The 23,096-nt window shown below is 35.3% G+C and overlaps 1 protein-coding gene across 2 annotated transcripts in view; it reads right to left on the reverse strand.

Annotated features, from left to right (window-relative positions):
* Nucleotides 1-23,096, reverse strand: part of LOC124635557 (transcription factor Sox-5) — a 282,618-nt gene that overhangs the window by 98,548 nt on the left and 160,974 nt on the right. Inside the window, exon 1 of one of the 2 annotated variants that reach the window (XM_047171474.1) lies at nt 8,226-8,579. The exons of the other annotated variant lie outside the window; for it this stretch is intronic. The gene's annotated coding sequence lies outside the window, so the exon portion shown is untranslated. Of the gene's footprint in view, nt 1-8,225; nt 8,580-23,096 lie in introns of those variants that run through there. 2 annotated transcript variants of the gene reach the window in all.

A 23,096-nucleotide genomic window follows, 5' to 3' on the forward strand; every position in this document is an offset into this window, starting at 1 on the left:
CAAACTGCGTCGATTGACTAAGACAATGCAGGGATTATAAAAATAAACAATATGCATTGTTGTTCCTGTTCGAATCTCAAATGTGTGGTGTTCTATCGGGTACATTGAATTTGCACAAAACCAAGAATATTTTCATGAAAATAAAATTGAAGTTTCACGCAATTCCGTGAACGGAAGTCCCGTAACAAATGCCTTGAATTATTATGATAACATTTTTGACCATAAAATTGGAACTATTACGTATATATACATAATAAAGAGTTTTACGAGCGTCCATCGAACGTAAGCTTATATCTACAGGATGCAGGATTATCAAACAATGTACTATAGCTTTAAGATCTGAAGCCGTTAAAATATTATAGCGTTTTTATTATGATAGATTTTTGGTGGAATTGATATTGGGCCCTGAATTTACATAGGTTAATGGTGGTGTACAGATGGTTTCAGTAAATAAGATTTTGGTTCGTACATAAAGAGGTGCCTTCGCATAATGTAGCTTTGTAATTCAGACATATGAGAGTTGCCGTGATTAGTGCCTGAAAAAAGTACGGTTTACAAGTACAAATAAATTATACTGTTCTTTAAAATCCTTATCTAGATTTGCTTAAAGAAGAATGACTTACTATTTACCATGAGATGACTTACCATGAGAAACTGACTTACTATTTCCAACACCACATTTAAAACTGACATAGGAGGCAAAGCCAAAATTATAAAAGCCAAATAACCTATCCAAATTGATTAAAAACAATAAAGCCATAGCATTTCCGTCAATCCAGCACAATATTTTCATTAAAAGCCAAATTAAATTAACCTTTTTACTAAACAAACACCAGACGGCGAATTTTCCTCACGTTTTTATATCGACGATATAATTATAGGATCTAAATAAATCTCCATACAATACAGGAGCAATATGTCAATCGATTTTTGTTTCGACAGGCATTTTTCCCTCCTACAAACAAACAGACGTCTGTTCGATAGTAACATGTTTACTTTTAGACGTCACTTTAGCTATAAATTATAGGAAATCACATTAATCTTTGTTTGACTCAATTTTGGAGCGATTCCGACTATCGTGGAGTTTAAACAGGAATTTTGGGAATGACAATACTAAAATGTTATGAGAATTTTCTTAGAAAACGTTCATAGAATTGTAGATATAGAGATATAGAGGCTTCTAAAACAGATTAATTTTATTGTAATCTACTACAGATTACAATAAAATTAATCTGTTTTAGAAATTATTTGCGTTTATTGTTGAACCATATTTTGTTTTAGAAACTAACAAACTAAAAACTTTGTCAAAAACACTTTGTACCACTAGCACCAGTAAAAAGAAGATCTTAACCGATTTATGATATATCGAAAAAAAAATCGGTAGCAACTGCTTTCAAATTCTCTCAAATCACACAAATATTAGGACATTAATCCTCAATAATAAGATCAAACTTGACTCCAAAAGCCCCCGTTTCACACGTGTTCCATACAGGTATTTCTTTAGAACAGGGTCGTATGTCTCCGACAATTGTACAGGAAACTCTTTATTTTCTATATCCAGACGAGAGGAGAGTCGGCACGTAGGAGATTTGTATAGTGAGCTCAATGTGGAAGATGAACAATGGAAATTATATGCTTCGTGATAAGGCCAAGTAATACTAATATTAATATGGTTGAGTATTTGATCTTGAATTTTAGTATTATTACTGTACCTACTGCCTAATTCATTGCTACATAATATATCTATACTAATATTATAAAGTTGAAGAGTTTGTTTGTTTGTTTGAACGCGCTGTCGCGAATCGAGGAAGGCTATAGGCTACTTTTTATCCCGGTACGGGAAGTAATTCCCACGGGATGCGGGTGAAACCGCTGGCAGAAGCTAGTCGATCATAAGTAAGCAAGTCTTTGGCAGACCTACTGGTGAGTTTGAACGCAGAAGTCGAATACAGGAAAGTGGATAGGTTATCTTGTATTAATTACCTATATTAGACATAGTCTTTGGTTTTCGTCAAAAAAATATATTTTAGAATTACTTAATCCCCAATGTACCTCCCTGTCTATATCTACTGATATTGTTTACTTCAATGATCTCAAGAACTACTGAAACATACTTCGGTGTTTTTCTTGAGGAAGGCTATGACTTTATCCGGGTGCGCGATCTAGTTGCGAAGCGAAGACGCTGGCGGAGCTAGTGTTTTCATATTAAATCTCCATATTATTCATAATTTGGATATAATTCATATTTTTCCTAGTTGGCAGGCGCCCGACAGTGCTATTTGAATCTGGGTATTATTTGTACGCGTGCGAAACGTTGACAAGCAGATGCGATAGATGGATATACGCGGAAATCGTAATTAGTTGGAGTTCATTCAACTTTCCAAAATATAAGCTTTCGTTTATTTATCAATTAAGAAAGCATTCTTGTCGTCATCTAATGCGAAATCGCATGAAAAAGTCTAAAATGTACATATGTAAGTACGTAGTTCTATAAAGCTAAAGTTGTTTTGTTAGTTTGCTTGAACGTTCGAAGTCTCAGGAACGACTGAGTCTTAGTGCTAGATAGCCCATTTACCAAGGAAGGCTACTCATAGTCTACTTTTTATCCAGATTCATAGAGTAGTTCCCACGAGACACGGATGATACCTGGCGGAAGCTAGTAAGACACAAACGAATATGCGAGAAGCGACTCCAGATTACCGATTTACCTTCCACAATAATCATATTCCACTTGGCTCCAATTCTTTCCCTAACAATGGCACTTCCTCAGCATTCTGTAGTCGCCCTTCAATAATTGCACAATAACTACACAATAAAACACGTGCTAGCAAACAGAAGGGTTCCGTACAAATAGTAGGGACACCTAAAAAGTATACCTATTGGGGATTCTTTCGTTTGGTTGTGTGTGGCTCAAGTTAGGAGATTAAGCGCGATTAGAGAAGTAGTGAATGGTCTATCTAACAATGAAAGATTTTGACAAATTGGTAAAGCAGTTAATGTGAAACGCTAACTCTTTAGCTTCATAATATTAGTAAAGTATAGATAAACAGCCACGGTTGAACGGATATATCATATATGGATATATCATCTGCTAAAATGCCTGCAAGTTTTTTATCTCTTTAGAGAGCCCATGATCAGGGACAGGACAGGATCTTTAAACAGCCTATTGGACTACAACTGTGTGAAAATAGATCTATTGCTTTTCGCTTTCTTTCTGGGATTTAACACGAGGGAACAGAACATCAAGCTACCTCAATCTATAAAATTTTCCCAATCAGCATTGAATCTTACACTTCAAGGATAAGTTCTTCAAGTATCTCAATTATCTATCTTGCGTTACATAGACAATATTAAACACTGACGATACGTTACGTACCCCATTGTCAAATCCCGCGGATCGCTTAACACTTCCAACGGTCCCCCTTTTGTTCTTTTCTAAGACTCACTGAAAGAAACGGAAGGCGTTGTCTACGGGAATCGTCGATTTGTTGAGGGTTAAGTCCAAAGGGCGCTATCCATTGTGGGCCCATCAATGAAGTTTATTTAGCATAAAATTCCCTTCAAATAAATTTTAAAGAGGTGTTAATGCATTTGTGAAGTACTCTTGTATGATGTAATGTTTGTTTTTGAAATTGCAAATGTTTGGGTAATTTTGAAATGTGGCGGATTGTTCAAATATCGATTGTATCTGAGTAAGTGTTGAGTTCAAAATTAAACAGTAGATTATGGCAATTACTTAGTTGTGTAATTTTAAGGTATATTTTCATTAATTTCATTAACCGAAAAGTTTTCGAAAATGCGGTAGGTAACTACCGCATTTTCGAAAACTTTGAGGAAGAATTACAATTTTGGTTAGTCACTTCACGAGAAAGAGTTTCGAAAAATTATCCTACGTAATAAGCCATACCTTTTACTTGTTAAAATGGTGACGTAACGCATTTTCTTTTAAATTAGGAAAGTACAACAGGCTTCAAAATTACGTCAAAGCAGCCACAAAAACACTACACCTAAGAGCATTACTCACTGCACAGTGAACCAATTCGATATAGCTGAGGACAAAATACGAAAATGCCATTCAATAAGCATACTGCGTATTTCTATTACATGTGTATTCACAATGGGACGAACAAAGACGATACGTGGCGGGAATTAATAAAAAAAAATCGAGGGCAAAGGTAGGGTGGGTTAATGCTGCCAGTTTGAATCAAAGAAATGTCACAATGGTGATGGGAGACGTGACCTACCTATGTGATTTGGTCGGGTAGTCGCCAGTATTTGTCTTGTAAATCTGATGGGTGTGTCGGATAAGAATCCTAATAATAGGGCTTTGGTGTCGTTTTTTTCTTTTTCGTTATTTTCAGGTGGGAAAGTTTTGAATTAAGATGTTCTGTATTTTGTTCTTTTGGATTCTTAAAATGGTTTATTTGGTTTATTTAGTCTTGTCCAACAAAACTTAAGGCTTATTTTGAAGGAGGGCTAAACACTCACTAGTTGACAATGACATCCTTACTAAGGAAATTCTCAGTTCGTTATGTGTAGTAGGTACCTACAAATGCGATAAGTATATGAAGTAAAGACGTCTTCTTAAGCTAATCGAGTCCTTTCGATAAACAAAAAAAAAAGTATTTTCAACTTCGATAATTAATCACTAAACATTTTTCTTACTTCAATTACAAGATTACAAATAACTAGATGAATAGCCACAGTCAACACACGATGTGGCTTATAATGTGGTCATTAGTAGCCATTAGCCAACTTGACGCAATGTAACAGATTTGTTTGAATTAAATATGATTGCTTGCGATTACAACACTGCTTCTTAGAAATTATAAACCTACTAACCTAAAGAGAAGATTTATCTAAATGCATATAGAAAAGAACTTGATTAATTGTTGTAGATTATTATGTAGTGAGAGCATGTCTAATTTAGGAATTAATTTCAAGTTCGTTTATATCTACAACAATTTACTGAATGTCAGTCTTAGCGGAGAAAAGCACTGAAAAGAGTAGGTACTTATTTTAAAATGTTCGAGGTCTGAACAATTACAAGGAAAATTAATAAAACATTAAAAGAAAAGTATTTTTTACTAAGTAGGTGCTCCCAAAGTCTAAACGGAATAATTCGCCCACATCAAACAAAAATGACCGAGTTCCTAGATCATGTAATGGAATAAAACGTGATTTCAAACAGCATATCGGTCAAAAACTGTTTATTATAATACATGTAAATAAAAAACTTCACTCAAAAACGTTACAGCCATCACACGTTAACTTTGAAAAGTTCATAAACATTAGAAGTCTTCGTGACCACAGTGTTTAATTTACAACATGAACTGGACAAAAAACCACATCCTACATATTTTATTAAGAACTAATAAATCGGTTATTAAAATCGACCGCATCTTCGGTTTTATGAACTTTTGACGTTGCCTATTTAGTGCACATGGTTAAATAGTTACTCTTTTTAATATACCTCACATCCGCTGCAAGCAAAGGTTTATATTTGATTGAATTTACGACTGTTTTCATTGCGCGGTGTTTTAATATAAATATGTTCGCCGTTTCCTGTTGGTTAATAACAAAAATAATATTTATTAAAAACAATTGATGTAGTTATCCTATTTTCTGGAACTGGTATGTATTTATTATTGTAATGTTTTAGGTTTGTTCAGTCTTCTGGGTTTGTTTTGTCGGCTATGAAGATTAATGAGCAACAATGTAAATATGGATGGATAATGAGAAAGTTCCTTGTATTTTAACTCCCTCTAACTAGGGTACATGGTTTCTGTTTTTTCTCATATATTTTTTTTTTCAATTACAGTGCAACGCAGATGAAATTTTTCAAAAACAGTCTTGGATAAAATTATATTTTAAACTGCTTTATAGTGAAAGTTCAAATTAACAAACACTGGTCAAAGGTACTAAATAGAACACCAAAATTTTCCGCGAAATCAATATAAGAACCGGAAACCAAAAGACAATACCTACGCTTTCCCCAATTTCAATCTTCTTTTATCTTTTTAACATTTATTAAGTGTTGATAGTTGCTATCACATTTTAATGTTTTACCTACATTCATTGAAGTGTAACTGATCCATAAAATTTTACAGCCATTTCCGAAACTACAGCAAAAAAATTAAAAAAATATTTGATTCGATGAAAGCAATATGAAAATGAATGGTACAAATGTGTGTTAGTTTGTCTGTGTGTATGTAAATCGTAAAACCGAGGCGTTAATTGATGAGTGTCGTGGAGAGCGGTGATACGCCCTGCGTTTGACAGCCCGACAACTAAACGAATTTCCTATACTAATGCTGGCCGCAGAAATAGCTTAGAACATTCCTAGCACTCATTACCGTCAAAAATATTACAACATGAACGATATTCGGTATGTGTGTAAGTATAATTTTTTACTGTTTTTTGCACGGTGGTATTTTTTTATCAACTTTCATGAAAAAATGACAATCAGTTATATACAAGCTAGTACAATTTACAATTATAAAATGATGTGCCACATTCAATTAAAGAAAGTAAAATTATAATTTATGAACTGAATATGGAATGGAACATTAAAGTGCCTCTTACCTAAGTTCTTATTACTAGACCGAATATTGAAAATGAAAAATATGGTAGGTATCGGACAACGCTGAAGAGTATTCTTACGAAACTAAATATTAATGTAACAAAACTCTTTTAAACATGACACAAGCGCATAAAAAGTTCTTTAAATTAATTTCTCAAAACATTCCCTCATTAAGAAGACAAAACCTCCCAATTAAATAGTCCCGAATGCGTTCATACTTTATTTCATCCATCCAATCGTATTTCTCCAAACCTGACTGTCGTTAACAAATTGACACGTTTTTATTACTAAAAAAACTGGGGATCATTAAATGAAATTTAAGAACGGAATAAACAGTGTTCCGAAGCCAAACGATTTCGACAAACAACAGATCAATTCCCGTTAATTTACCGCCTACTTAATTTTTAAATTTAATTGCGGTAATTTCGAAGTCAATTTACTTCACCAACAATACTGTGGCAGTAAAATTTTACCATTGTGACGGTCATTGTAAAGTTTTACCGTTTGTTACACGTTTTTTACTTAAAGAGATACCAATTATGGTTTGTCACTTGAAATTAGCCGTAAATGAGAACGTACAGGTGAATAATTGGAGTCTTATTTATTTTTGTAAAAGTTGTAAGCGGCTAAAGATTTAAGTATTTACGTAACAGGTCTTAATATTTTCCATTGGTAATGCATAATGAATAATATTAAAAATTAAAGAATAAAATAGTTAGTAGGGATAATGAAACTGAATTAAGTACCTAACTATTTAATTGAAATAAGTAATTGAATATATTTTTTCACATTACGTAAGTATTCAATTAAAGTGAATAAGTAGCTCGCATCGTAAATTCCTATCCAAAAATTTTAAGTCAGTAAATTACAGTTATTGATGAGGATATTCAGTTCATATTTAAAACTATTAATATACATACCTATATGAAAGTGGGTGAAATTGTACTACTACCTACTAATATTCAATAGACTACCTAGGTACACACCTAGAAAATCTTCACAAAGTAACTTCCAATCGACGTACCTATTACACAAATAATTAAATAAAGATTTAGGTACCCATTGACCGCAAAAGCCTAATTACGACCAATAAGTTCGCACAAAAACATCTTAAATCCAACAAACATACAATCTATTGTACCTTAAATAAATACATCAAATGTCGCAAATATCATGTCCAAAGTCCAGTAATTCAAACAGGTTTCTATACAAATCTCTTACAATAGTATTGCATAGTAGGTATTTTAAAAATCATGTCGCCACAAGAAGACTTCTCATACGCGAATCAAATGTGATAAAAGAAGACGTTTTTTTGTCCACAATTTTTAAACCGTTAACCCACTGTGCAGGTTGTAACTAGTATCGAGAGTTAAAAAATATTATTATGCAACTTTTATTATGATTATTTGAGAGTTTAGTTTACTTCAGTAAATCTAATTAGATGTTCTGAATCAATCATTGATAACAGCTATGGGCATTTTGTTATGGCAAATAAACTGGGCTAGAACCTACAGCTAGATTTAAACACCGGTCTCGAATAACGAAGAGCAAACTAACACATGACATAAGATACCTTCAGAAGCGAAAAATATTCATGAAAGAAAATATTACTAAAACTACAAATAATAAACAAGTTATTTACCTTCAGGTGCATTACCATCATTCCTTCTGCTTTTCGAGACATCAGAAAAAAACAAAGTGCGACGAAAACTTATAAAAAATTAAAATAAAACGTAACAAAAACTAATACAACACGTTAAATTGTCCGATCACACCGTTTCTTTGGCATTATTTTCACAATCATTTATCTAGTCCAAAACGTTATAGTCACAAAATAAAAAATAACACACAAGCAAAAATATAACACAAAATAAAAACAATAGTCCAACACAAATATTTCGCAGTAACGTTCGAGAGTTCGTGCGAACGGTCCGCGATCGAACGCGTTCGGAGATTTGAAATAAGAACGTGATACACGTCTTGTGAACGCGCGGCGCCGATACACAATGCTGCCAGATCGAAGCGGGTCGACAATACGCGCGCGCTACAATACCGCCCCCCGCCCCCCGCCCCGCTCCCACGTGCGACAAGGACGCACCGACCTAATGTCACTGCCCTATGAACAATGCCGTCCTTCGGAGCCCAGTGCTCTCCGAAAATGAATCGAACATCATATTTTGACCACAGAACCTTCATAAGCACATCTGAATCTATGAGTTAAGCCAAAAATTCAGTGCACTTCTATTCATGACAACGCTTACAATCAATTGTCTATGCGGAATAACAGCTTTCATCCCGCGGAATCTATACAAAGCCGTTCAGCCCATCCTTTTCTAGCGGGCAATGTGTGCGTGTGGACGAGCGCGCTCTCTCCCGCTCGAGCGCGGCCGCGGCCGGCTAGGCGAGGTTTCATCTCGCTCTAAGCTCCGCCCTGCGAACGTCTTTGAGTGTGGCGATCCCCGCACAGTGTGCGTACCGCGGTGAATAGCCGGGCATTGTGAAACCATTTTCGCACACCACAATGAAACTCAGGTGGGTGTGCGCTCTATGAGGGCGTTTAAAAAGTCAATACAATCTCCGTTACGTTTGTATTTGTGGAGAAAATTTTCTTTATTCACGAATGTTGGAGGATCTAACTGGGCGTGTTATTGTACCATTGTGTCGTGAGGCGTGGCCACAGGAAAACGTTCTATTGTGTGCTGGTTGGATTGTGCGATTGGCGAGTCTCTATTGTTGTGCGGGACAACGATTTCCCACCAAACCTGTAATGTGACGCCGAAATGGACCGAATATTTTATGACACCGACTCTTTTGATATTTGCATACGTAGCAATTAATCAACAAAGAATTCATTCAGTCAGTATTGAGTTACAAAGAGATAATGTAAAGCATAAAATATATGAAAAGTTAAAATGTAAATTTGTTGTGAATGTCAATGTCGCAAGTTCTATTTATACGGCGTACGATTTTAGACTAACTGTAACTGGGACGTAGTTCAACGTAATCCCTAAAGATCTCGTTCAATTTCACGTTTTCTAAACAATTTGGAGTAAGCATTAAATAACTGTTGATTCGAGCAGATTTTACGAGCAAAATCAAGAAAGTCAAGAGATTTTGTAACTACTGTGTCAGAATCGTGATCATGAACGGTTTAAAAACGTTCAGCTATTGAAATTATTGTTTTCTAATCATGACATCTGTATCTTCGTCGATTATAAATCTCGAGTGATTACCTACATACATGTCAATAAGACAGTTACTCTCAATAGCTCAAATTCATGAATATTCAAGTAACGAAGTTGATAGCATAATTTTGTGCGACCGTGGCGTCCCCACGTGTAACTTTTGAAACGTTATCTCTTTAATTATCGTCTTTTATAGTTGATTGAGTCTTTATTATAGTTCAAACACAGTAGTACCTTACTTTACGACACATAGTTTTTTTATTATACAATTTAAATGTAATAAAAATAAAGATTAGGACGATAAAATGTAAGCAAGCCATCAAGAAGCAAGATATTTGTGTAAATAATGTAAATATGTAATATTAATGAGTCGGTGCGTATGTATAGCTAATTAGTGTGTTAATAGACGCTTTCCCATGTGATCAAAAATTCCCATTAATAAAAAATAAAATCTTTATTAGGTAATTTGTTTTTTGGCGTCTTTGTACACTTTTTGGACCACTGCGCTTACTTTGTTTTGATTTTACACTTAAAAAAATAACGGTTTGAGGTATTAAATTGATTTATAGTAACTTTATATCGGGTTATAGTTTTACTAAGTTAATTTCCTATGATATTCTCACGGTAAAATAAACAAGAAGATCGTTTCAATTTCCTGTGGAACAGTAGCGCGACGGGCTTTAGTGTTAAATTCACTTTCTAAGATAAAAGCCATTTAAAGTTATTACCTATTTTACATGTCTTGTTTATTACTAGATTTTTGCTTGAGAACCGGGTTTGTACCTAATACTTTAGTACCCACATTTCATGCAATAAGCGACGTCTAGGAAGAAACACCCTATGCCCAAGCAGGTATGTATCTAGTTACTTACATGAATTAAGGTATTTCTAATACATAAGATAAGATAGTACGAAACCTTTTCCACCTACATAAATTCTGTCCTTTGTAAAGGACAAGGAACCTTCCTTAAAGGACAATGTGACCCACATAGACGCGCACGCGTGTAAGAATGTGTGTCTCGGGGGTGTCCTCCACCGCTAGGGGGGTATTATCTCCCGGAGTATGAGGACTCCCCCCTGGCTGTGTTCCAAGCTTTTATTAGCCCCGTACGGGGGAAAATTGCTTTTTGTTTGATGATTTGTAATGAGTATTTGTGTGTTGTATTTAGGTTTTACGTTATAGATGAATTTGTTTGATTTTGTTCGTTTAAATGGGACGGGAATTGTATGAAAACTGAGGTTTTGTTTGCTTAAAATTCAAGATTTAGGTTTGTAATGGTAACTTTGCTGCTTACTTTAAAATCGGTATATGCAGTAGGTGCATCGTCTAGCCTACTGACGTACCTACGCCGTTATTATTTTTAGATGCTATTTATTCTAGTGCCTATCAAGTAGGTATTTACAGTACAGTACATGGTTTATATGTATTGAACTTAACATACCTACTTGATTCTAATACAATTAAATTAGTATTAAGACCACAAGTAACACAAAGATCTACCATTCAATCTGGCTTTCACATAAACAAATAGATATACAATATAATGTAAGTACATGTCTAGTACCTAATAAGAGTAGCGGCCTATTGAAGATAATTACCAAGTTTCAGGTAAAATTCCCCCGTTGTACCCCTCCCCTTTGTCCCAGTAATGAAGATTATCGACTAAGGAAGCGACCGAAACCGGGGGAAGGCAATTACTTGATTGGTTTTTGGTGTTTTGTTTATACTGTATACTGAAGGAGTGTGGGGTTATTTGTACGGAACCCTACGCCTTTAAGTTACCCAGTTTCAAAGATTATTTGCCCGTAAAGAGATTTCTGAATTTTGATAATGTTTTCTTATTTGATTTTGGTTACCACGTTCTGATTTTGGACAGCCGTAATTATTTGTAGTGAAATATACCTATAAAAATGGGGTATTGTGAAACCAGATTATTTTTATATTAACTATAAATAAAGATTAAATAATCCGTCGTAGTTTTATTGATCGTAAATTAATTTTAACACAAAATTAAAATCTCTAATCTTGAGTGAAATCAAGATTTTAATCTGACTTATCGATTTTATTACTTCACTCAAACCTTTAATATTCAAAATAAAAATAAAAGACGACTGATGAAAATCAAAACACGGTAAGTGACAATAAATAATGTTAAAGAATAATTAAGAAATTCGAATGTCGAATGTGAAGCACGAGCGAATCCGAAGTTAGCCGAACGCCAAAATTTAAAACTGGAAGCTTCACCTTAACCGATGTCAAGAGAGGGCGCGCTGGCTAATTGGCGTCACTTAGCGCGTCCGCGGCCTATCTATTTAAAGATCTTTGCCTCGCTTTGAATCTAATCCGCGCGAGTCCATGTCTCATTGTGGCATTTCCGCCTCTGTTGCGCTCAATGGTAGATGTTTTTTTGTTTAATTAGTAAGTTACTTGAGACCGGTAGCTGATTTAAAGGTATTGTCCGTATTTTCAAGAAAATAAATACTCTGTTCTTTAGAACTTTAATCGGTAGGCATAAAACGGGTATTGTCTCGACTTTACTAGCTTTTTATTTTAGTAACTGTTCAGTGTTCTGTTCTATCAAGTCTGTTTGTGTTTCTCAGTGGTAATTTGTAAGTAAATGCTGTGTCATTTCTAAAACTACACCTCATAACACATACGAGTTACAGGTCCCTACAATTTAGTACTCACGTTGAAGTATAACATGTAATATAATTACGTTGTACGGTAGTATCTAATCTTAGAAAGTTAAGTCATGTAAGTAATTTAACTAGTCGTAGTTATAAACAGGTACCAGTTAAGTATTTGCCGTATCTATAATTAGCAGACTTATGTGTTAGGTGTCTTAAAGATAAGTTAATTTTATTAATTAAAATTAACGGTAACTCTTCGATTATAAATGAGAAATACTTATCAGTGGACAGTAAAATACTTTTCACGGTTGATCTTATCTGTGTAGTAATATTTCTTGTTCTGTCTTTAGACCTGGCTTCTGTGTGTTTGTATGTGTTTCCTTTATTAAAGTTTAATTCACCCCTTATTCTAAATTATACACAACACATCAGTTGATATGAAGCCCCTTCATATTTTCCACATAACGGGTTCATTTTCACCCTTCCGTTTGGGTCCCCATAACATAAAGTTAGTTTGATGGGAAACTTACTCTCTGAAGGGGTTTTCCATGTGGTTTACTTTTATGGTGGTATTATGTTAAGGAATTAGTTGAATTGTGTTGGGGTATAGCGCCCTTTTGATCTTGGGGGAATAGGTATTTGATACAGCGATTCAAGTTTAATTTTGGACTTATTTTAAACTTGTGGTCTAATTTTATCACATCGAGTAAGGCTGTCTTAGTGTTTTATTGACGTTGCACATTAATGACGTCATTCTTGCCTTGTCATTATTGTACCTACTACTAACTAACTAACTGCCTCGTTGGTCTAGCTGTCGCTAGTGCGGCTGCTAATCACGAGGTCTCGGGTTCGATTCCCGAGTCGGGCCGAAATCGCTTTGTGGGTTTTAGAAGACTTTCACAAAGCAGCCCGGAGCCTGGAAGCTGGTGATTGATACACCCGTGCATCGGAGAGCACGTAAATGTCGGTCCTGCGCCTGATCTCTCTCCGGTCGTGTCGGATTACCGTCCCATCGGGCTATGAGAGTTAAGGAATAGTGAGTGCACCTGTGTCTGCGCAAATGCTCGTGCACTATAATATGTCCTGCGTAGTTGGCTAATCTCCTTACATGAGAACAGCCGCCGTAGCCGATAATCGGCTAGGAGGACATCATCATCATCATCACCTACTACCAGTAAATCTGTGCATTAGGTTTTATTTCGGATTTCTTCATAAAAATGTTTAGAGAAATAGCTCACATTCGTTTTCCAAAAAGGACTTCTATACCCCTACTTTACATCATGTACCTTCTTTTCCCAATGTCTGTGTACGAATCATGTGCCTACTATATCTTACAAACAAAATTTCGTGTAACACACATAGATGGCCTACATACAAATGAGAATTCACACACACAAAACATAATATATTATACGATATGAAGAACCTTTTATGAAACTTAAGGCTTTGATGTTCCACTGCCGCCTTTATAATTAGCTCGTTATTAAATTCCTTGAAAGATTGTTTATCTTACATTTGATACTTAGATAATAAGTGATGTCGCTAGGTATGTATTTTAGTAATTAGAGGACAAGTAGTAGGTTGTAGATGTGGCATGTAACGGTAAAATATAAAGGGAAAATAAATATTTATGATTAATGTTAACTAAAGAACTTAGTAACCATGCTTGGAGAAGAAGCAAAGAACTAGACAATCTTATATTTTTTTCTCAATTTTTCTCCTATGTATTCATCGCTTCGATTCTTCTTCTTTATTCTACCACCCACTACCGTTCCTTCCAACTCATTTATATCGTATGACAAGCCATCCATCGACCTTTCACCTCCCATAACAAGAATATTATTTGATGATTATAGCTGTTTTACCACCTACTTAAAAAGGTATTTCCACATTTAAATCAGACCTATGGTTACACAATCAGCTTCACAAACCAATATTAGCTCACCATCTGCAACTATTTAAGCTCAAGCAACTGGTTAATTAGGTACCACGTGTCCACTTTATTAATTATCTTATCTATCATCAACTCCCAGCCAGTTAGCGTTGACCTCTGATGTCCATACATTACTTCAGCCAGAGAGACCAACATCAGTGGTTCCCATGACCCTGTGTTGACCTTACAAAACGGTTAGTTAATTTATTGAAAAATTAATACTGCTTGTTGTAAAATGAAAGTGTATGTTTATTTTATTGTTTGCAGTGAAAGTTGTTGGTCTAAGCCAGATTTTATCATTTTAATGGAAAATGTATGTTCTGTTGATTCTCCTTGGTTAAGTGCTAAAGGTAAACACTCCATACAATTTCCTACACCTAGGAATCTAATGGGACGAGTTTTACTTCACAGATTTTATTAACTTTCAAATCTTGTCTACTTACTTAGTTAGGAAGAATTTTATCTGATTGCATTGGCTCCTTAACTTTCATTGACAAGAAATAACCACAACATTCATTAAATGGTGACGATAATAAACGATTACACAAACTTAACTTAAAAACCAAGAAAACAAAATAAATCTATTGAAAGCCCACATCAATTCCTGAAGCATTTAACTAAGGTAAACTTTGACATAAAAATGTTTGTAGTAACACATCCAAATGGACCATTGGCCGTACTAATCTCTATTTGTGGGCCCTCTGCAACATTACCGCTGTTTCGGACATTTTGCCTACGTCTTGGGTACCGCGGGTTATTTTTCTCAGTTTTTTCAAGGTTACAATATCTTTAACATTAAAAATGACAGGCACACAGATAGCTAAAGGATATACTTAGGTACCTGTCTAGGTTTTATCAACGATCAAAAATGGGATGAGACCTGTATTGCCCTTTCCTTTTGTGGCTAAAAAGACAAGAACGAGTGTCGAATTTTTTACTCCTTTAAGTGGTCCACAAGGCAAGAATTAAAGGGGTTGGCTCAATAATAAGATTGTTATTTCTATATGTATGTGAAGCCGGTTTCATGTCTACGGAACCGCAACACTCATACCGAGACACATCTGACCAAATTTTAAACGATGCTTTTACGGAAAAAATAAGTAGCTGCCATTTCCATTTGGGGCGCTTAAGTGGGCGCGATCTTTTTTTTAATTTATTACCAGTTTACTTTCTGTTTTAATGTGTTTTTGGCTTTTAAAAATCGTCTCTTTCCCGATTTGATTTTGTTATATGTTTACTATTAAAATTGTATTTTCCGACGAACATATCTCTCTTTGAGTTTAAATGCTAACGTACGTTTTTGTAAATTAACTACAAAATATATTTAGAAAGCTTTTAAGTAAATGTCGCTTACGTGCTTCATTATCGATCAAAACGTTTAATTACCAATAGTTTTTAATTAATATCAGCTGAAGTTCAGTACAATATCAATGGAACGGCGTTTTTACTGTAACACGAAAACTCCAAATAAAATCTAATGTTCTATAAAAAAATATAACAACTGTTGGGCGGCACGCGTCGCCACGACAATAGGGCATTGTGTGGTGGGCGTGGCCCATTGTGCCAGCCAGCCAATCAGGGCGTTGTATTCAACAATAGCGCACCGAATTGGAATGCTGCGTCACTTCTATTGTCGGATTGGCGATGTGCGCGTATTGTTCCGCGTTTAAATTTTTTGATTTGACATTTACTTACCACGTTCTGTTTGTGAGCAGTAGCACTTTTTAAATTAGGAATCATTTGACGTTGGTAGGTACTTTTGTGATGATTAAAATTATAAATAATTCTTGATGTGAAAGGTAGGTTTGTGTTAGCAAAAAAACATCATAGCCATTTCTATATGAATACATAACGGCTTACCTAATGAATAAATTAGTTCGATTCTAATCACCTGTGTAGGTACCTAGGGACTCACTATCATAAAATTCTTTAGAACAAACATTGCATACCTTGATCTGCATAACCAGCATAAAAAACACATGCACTCGCATACAAGTCAAACCAGACTAAAAATTCCTAAGAAGCACAAACAAACTAAAAATATTCATTGATAAAATCAACATTGCCTACAAAAAGTCCTAGTAATAGTGCCTGCATACATTCTGAGTTAACGCCTGTCCTTTTAAATAGACCTTCTATTTATAGCATTTTTTAACATATAAACACGCCTAATATGTCCTCTGTATAAGACAATAAACCCGAGGATAACTTACGCGTTTTAGTTACGTCATCATACTGTTTTTTGTACTAAGTAAACGCAAACGTCTTTATACTTAGTACCAATTTCAATAAAGACTCAACTCTTACGAACGCGTGAAGTCATGATAGATTTTTTTTGCCCCAAACAAAAATACGAAACCCATTCAAGCGACAGACATGTAAACGACACGTTTAAGTTACACATCCCAATAAAATTGTTCTAAAACCAAACGCGAACGCAAACTGCAAACAGAATTGCGACTCAGACTTGAATTCCGAACGCGGTTCAACGCGTTTACGTTCGGTTATCGAACGATTTTCCTCCTAGAGTGAACGTAAACGCGTGAGTTGAGGCATATTGGCGTCTAGAGTAAGGTTGGCACTCATTAAGAAGTGCAATAGGCATAGTATCTGTGACCGGATGCTGGGAACAGGTGTCGCTGACTGCCCGACCCTGTACTAAGAGACAAGCCGATAGATGGTTTTTTTTTTTTTGGTGTCGTGGTAAAGAGGTTTTAATAAGTTGTTTGTTTGTGTAACTTTTATAGAACGTAGAAGGTCGGTAGGTAAATACATTGTTAGTAATAACAAAAATCATGAATAAATAGCTGTCTATCTATTATTTTTTAAACGAAAAGGTAAATCGACACATTTTTGTATTCTCGAGCTCCCTAGGTTAGAATTTAGAATTTCTGGGTTACCTATAGATAGGTCCGTATCTAAGTAATATCTATCTATTTTAAAAAGTTTTTTTTGGGTTTGCTTAAGGGATTGTTCACACCAAACGTATTGTCCGCCGCTGACTGTGAGTATACTCACTGTCTGCCCCAGTGTGAACGTCGACTCAATCTGCAGTACGCGTACTCACCAAGCCGACAATAGGCTATAGCGTACGATGCGCTACATGTGTGAACAAAAGAATAGGCTCGTGTAGGTTCACACTAGATGCGTACGCTGAGCGGCTGACTATTCTACACATAAAAGGGCTCAGTATTTGAAGTTGCTCGTAGTATTTTATAAACGATAAAACTAGCGTAATTTATTTTTTTCAAATCAGACGTTTTACTGATATTTCAATTAAATGATGCGCATTCAGAAAGTTGCCATTTGCGAAGCTCTAGAGGAAGACGAAAATAATAAAAAGAAGAGATTGTGGGTACATCCCTTAAATTTGAAGAAATGTTTTCTTGGTCAATTTCATACTTTATATTTCGAATATAGACTTTATCCAAATAAGTTCAAGAAATATTTTCGTATGACAGTAAAACATTCGATGAGTTACTATCTTTAATACGTTTAAGTTTATATAAAAGGGACACTTATCATCGACGTGCTGTACCGAGGCGCGGCGGTGCGTACGCGGCGGAGCGGCGCTATTCGGCAACTGCGTCCGCGTAGCCAATCCGCGTCCGCCGTGCATAGTCGCGTAGTAAAATAATCGGCCACTGAGAGTCAGCTACAACAGACGACGTAACAGCGTATAGTCGGTTCGGTGTGAACGACAATTTCAATATATATGGAAAAGCAATAAACTGCGTAACGCGCGCTCACAGTCAGCGGCCGACAATACGTTTGGTCTGAACGATGCCTTAGGTACGATGCAATCTGGTTTAGAATAAATTGACTGCAGTCATTGCATTTGAACTATTTTCTAAATCTTATATTAGTCACGTTTTACATTGGGTAAGTACTGATGTAGGAGGTTAAGTTTTATACCAGAGGCAACAGTTTTCAAATACTTACCTAAGTATGTACCTAGGATTTAGGACAATAGAAAAATCTACACGATTTGCAGATCTAAATACACAATTACTATTCAGCTATTATAGCTACCTACAGTAAAATGTGTGCACACAAAATACAATTTCCAACTAACCTCTCCGTTCCCCAGAATTCGCTAGTTTCTAGAACACCGAGAATACCGCATACAAAGAAGAATACATTCCTCCTGTATTCTGCAGCTTTGCTTCATTTCAAATAAACGAGTTCACACACACAAGCAACGCTTAAAAACCTTATTAACCACTTATATTTGACCTCCCACCATCCCCTGGATACCACACAAAGTTGGTAAAAGCGGGGTTACGTAATGCATTTTCACGGGTCTTCCTTAAATGGACATTGTGTTGGGAAATGCCAACTTAAGACTGCTGTCCTTGCCAACCCTAACTCCTTGTCCTAAGGTTGATTTTTGCATGTGTGGTTGTGTAGTGTATCTTTGTTTCTCGTTTCCCAGTACATGTGCCAGGAGTTTGGGGCTGGTCTCCCACCACCCCCAGGCAACGTCTTGGAAATGTTTAGTCTTGCCTCCATACGTGTTTTGTTTGCCTTTTATTCTCCGTCTCTTTTATGTGGAAACAGATAGATAGCTACGGTTTTGTGTAGCTGTGTCAACTTTCTGAAGGTTTTGTTCGGGAAACATTCTGGCTGCCTTTTGAGAGATTCTTGTTTGGGTATCAGGTCAAGTTATAATGGTGATTGAAAAGGCACATTTGTAATACATTGGCGATATATTTAGATGATATACTTACGAGTACATTATCCATTTGGAAATATATTTCTAAAGATCCTTAGATGAAAGGTATAAAAACTGAAATGTACCTTATCATTTTTCAGGTATCTAGGATCAGATTAGTTTAAGGTTTACAACTATTTAGGTATGTTTGTATCATTTTGGCGTCGAATAGTTAAAATGGTAGAGGCAGTGATTTTAGGACACCCGTAATTTAATCAGTAAAATGTCATTGCCTAAAAGTTTTTGGTGCGATTTTATTCATGTCTAGTGAGTTCTTTATTTAGACGAGGACCAAACCACAACAAATAACACCATTTTTAAATTTCTACTTCAAAACAAACCCTAAAATACTAATTAAAATCGCAGGCCTTACTCTGGAAAATTGCTTTTAGCATAACACAAAAATAGAAACAAAAGTAAGTAAGTAGGGGTAAAAAGAGGATCAGAATTCCATCGCATGGTTGGACAGAGGACAGAGGACATAGGGAGGGAAGAGGGACCAAAAAGTAAAAAATGGAAGAAGTAAAAAAGAGCAGCCGCGCCTTTGTGTAGCACCCTCCCTATGTACGGTTGGTGAAAAAGTTTAACATAAATATTTGGGTGGGTATTGAAATTGATGATGTAGGTACCGAATTGCAACGTGAAGGTATTTTGAGAAAAGTGCTGAGCATTAACGTGAATTGATATAGTTGAAAGAGACGACAAAAGAACGGATATGAAAATATCAAATCAAAATTGGAATAATTTGACAAGATTGGCAGGAGGATGTTGTTAAGGTATCTTCCTATGTAGTTTTACCTCTGTAATTTTGCAAGTGTTCAAACTGTTAATTCTGAAAACAGACATATCTTTAAAAAATTGAGATTTTTGTGTTTTAGAATAGGTACCAGTAGGTACCTAGCATGCAATTTGTTTCTATTAAGGAAATATGTACTACGTAATACTCTACGGCATAAGTATATTTTCAATTAAAAAAGAAAGTCACTTCGCAGTAGTTAGAAACTCATGAAGTTTGATTCATATTCATAGTTTTATAACATGCATGTAACAACTTACTATGGTACATCTACATGCCATAAGGTGAGACAAGGTGAAGTTCAAATAATGTAAATTTCACCTCGAATCATAAAAACTGGCCATTAAAAAGTCAAAGATCGTTCCACAAAATGTCTTATATTTCACTTTTACATTAATTACCGTACAAGTTAACAAGATTTTATAATCATTCCATTAGCAATTAAGTAAAATATTTCTCCGTTACATCAATTTTCCCGTTGTAAAATAAGGAATACAAAGTATCAACGAAAATAAATTGGATAAACTATGTGTTTTTATTAAATTGAAACACGTCGGAACGTGTTTTTTCCCACTTATTTCAATACTACAATTATTTGAAAATTATGTAAAATAAATTGTTTTAATTGAGAAAAGTGATTAATAATTGTGCTAAATGCCTCAATCGTACCGCGTTAATTATTTTATGGGGAAACAAAATTGCTTAATGCAAGAAATGGCTCGTTTTTATTGAATATAAAGAGTTATTTACATTCGTTTTCACGCTGTGGAGGTAGTGATAATTTGCACTCAGTGTTTTATTTATGCTTGCTTTTCGAAATGTTTGTTCACTGAATTTATTTGCGGAGCAAATGGGGATCATCTTTTGTTTTTTTTTTTGTGTACATTTTTAGAGACGAGGCAGACGTCAATCTTAGATAAACTTAAACCAAATTGTACATTTTAATTTGTAAGCATGTAAATTACAAAATTATACAGTAGGTAATAAAATTAAGCAAGTTTCTCACTTAGCAAATCAATTCTTCAATAAAATTAGTTGAGTAATTTTACACTTTTTTGCTGTCTGTTCACAAAAGATAGAACTTTGTAAAGCCCGACTGCGGGGGAGGCGAAATTAAGAGACACTTTGTGTAGATTCATAAAGGAATGTTTACATGTATACCTATATACAGACATAATTAACTTTCTAATTATACTTATGTACCTATAGCCTACAGTTTCAAGTAGCAAGCTTTCTTCAAAATGGTGATGAGATTTCAGAAGTTCTTAATAAGCTCGCTGAAAGGGTGAACTAAAGGCATACCTACTTAGATTTTGTGTTCCATGAATTTTTGTTCAAAGTATACAATCGTTTCAGTCTTGTTTGTGAATGTAAGAAGTTTTGGAAACAAATGACAGTCGTAAGTAGTTACACAATTGTACACTTATCTTCGAATTATTGTTTTCTCTGCAGTGATGTACCTACCTACTACAAATAATACACCGTGGATCTAGGAATCACACCCATGCTCTGTCGTTGCACACTTTTCATGTAACCGACGTTGTAAAAAAATTATCACAATTATCAATCAATTGAGACAAAAAAGACTATCGATTTATTATAATTGTTTATCCCTGGCCAAGCTTATCAACAATAAACTTCTTAGCTCATTAGAAGTCGACGCAAACCGGCCTGCAAATTACCAACTACCGTTCATCAGCCAAAAGGAATCAAAGACTTTGGCCAAGGAAAATAAAGGACGCATGATATACGAGGGACGGCAAAGTGACGCGATTTGACTCTACATCATAATATCATTGGCAGCCGTGTTTAATGTGCACCTAATCTATTGTTATTTATAGGAACTTGGGTACAGTATATGGAAAATATTGAGAGGAAAAGGCGAAAAGGATGTGCGGGACAAATGAGCTAAATATTTTTTTTCAGCTGTCTTGTTTATATTCATAAATGAATGCTTGGATACCTTTGAATTCATGAAGTGGGTTTGTCATACTCACGATATTGTTTAGTCCATATTTAAGTATTTATCATAAAATACCACATTCATATTTAATGACCTGTCTTATCCTGACCTTTGCCTATCCAAAAATTATTCTTTTCTGTAGCGCTATTACTTCATAAGCCAAAAGGAATCAAAGACTTTGGCCAAAGAAAATAAAGGACGCATGACGCATGCAAGGGACGGCAAAGTGACGAGATTTGACTCTACATCATAATATCATTGGCAGCCGTGTTTAATGTGCACCTAATCTATTGTTATTTATAGGAACGTCGGTATAGTATGTGGGTAATATTGAGATGTTACCAAAGTAGGAAATGCGCGAGATGTAAGGGACAATTATGAGCTAAATGATTAGCTAAATCATTTAATCAGCTATTATGTTCATACACATAAATGAATGCGTAGATATTTAAATTCATGAAGTGGAGTTGTCACAATTTAGTTTACATTTAAGTACATATTTATCATAAAATACCGCATTCACACTTAATGCCTATCATTTGCATATCCAATATTGTCCTTCTTTGTAGAGCTATTACTGTTTCAAATATTAGTGGTGTTGTGTTGTTAAAATTGGTAAGTACTGTTAATGGCACCAATTGGATAAATGACACTTGTCACAACACATTCATACTTTGAGTTTCCTAGACCCATTTTCAGTGTCAGTTTTCTTAAAACAACTATTACCTATGGATTTTCTCATGCAATTTACAAAGTAAACAGTTGTACTGAAAAACCGATCATTTGTGTCGGACAACTTAGGCCTTAGAAAATGCCAGTGGGAAGCAGACCGGGGAACTCCTGCTACCTGCATTGCACGAGCTGCTGCTGAGATGGATCGCCAGTAGACGGAGGCGACCAGCCACTGCCGAGAGGTCACGAAAGTCGTCTTTGGTCCTCGTAGCCCCTCTCTAAAAGGTAGAAGACGGCACAAAAGCTGAGGTTTTTAGTGGGTGCAAGCCCCACATAACCTCACCGTCTCCCCGGGCGGTGTGTGTATACGTTAGGCATTTTCCTCAGCGGAAACAAAAAAAAAGGCCTTAGAAAATGTTTAAAATTATCTGAGAACCTTCCATATACTACACGTCACGTTAGAAGACAAAACGTGGTCACTTATGAATGAAACAAAAGTGTTCCGGTCCATTGCAAATGTCAAGCCAGCGGGTTTCAGATATATATTATTATATGAACTGTAATAATGAGAGCTGTGGGTATTATTGTTAGTTTCAGGACCATTTGTTTGTATTGTTTC

This window comes from Helicoverpa zea, chromosome 13 (assembly GCF_022581195.2).
Source record: "Helicoverpa zea isolate HzStark_Cry1AcR chromosome 13, ilHelZeax1.1, whole genome shotgun sequence".
NCBI classification, from domain to species: Eukaryota; Metazoa; Arthropoda; class Insecta; order Lepidoptera; family Noctuidae; genus Helicoverpa; species Helicoverpa zea.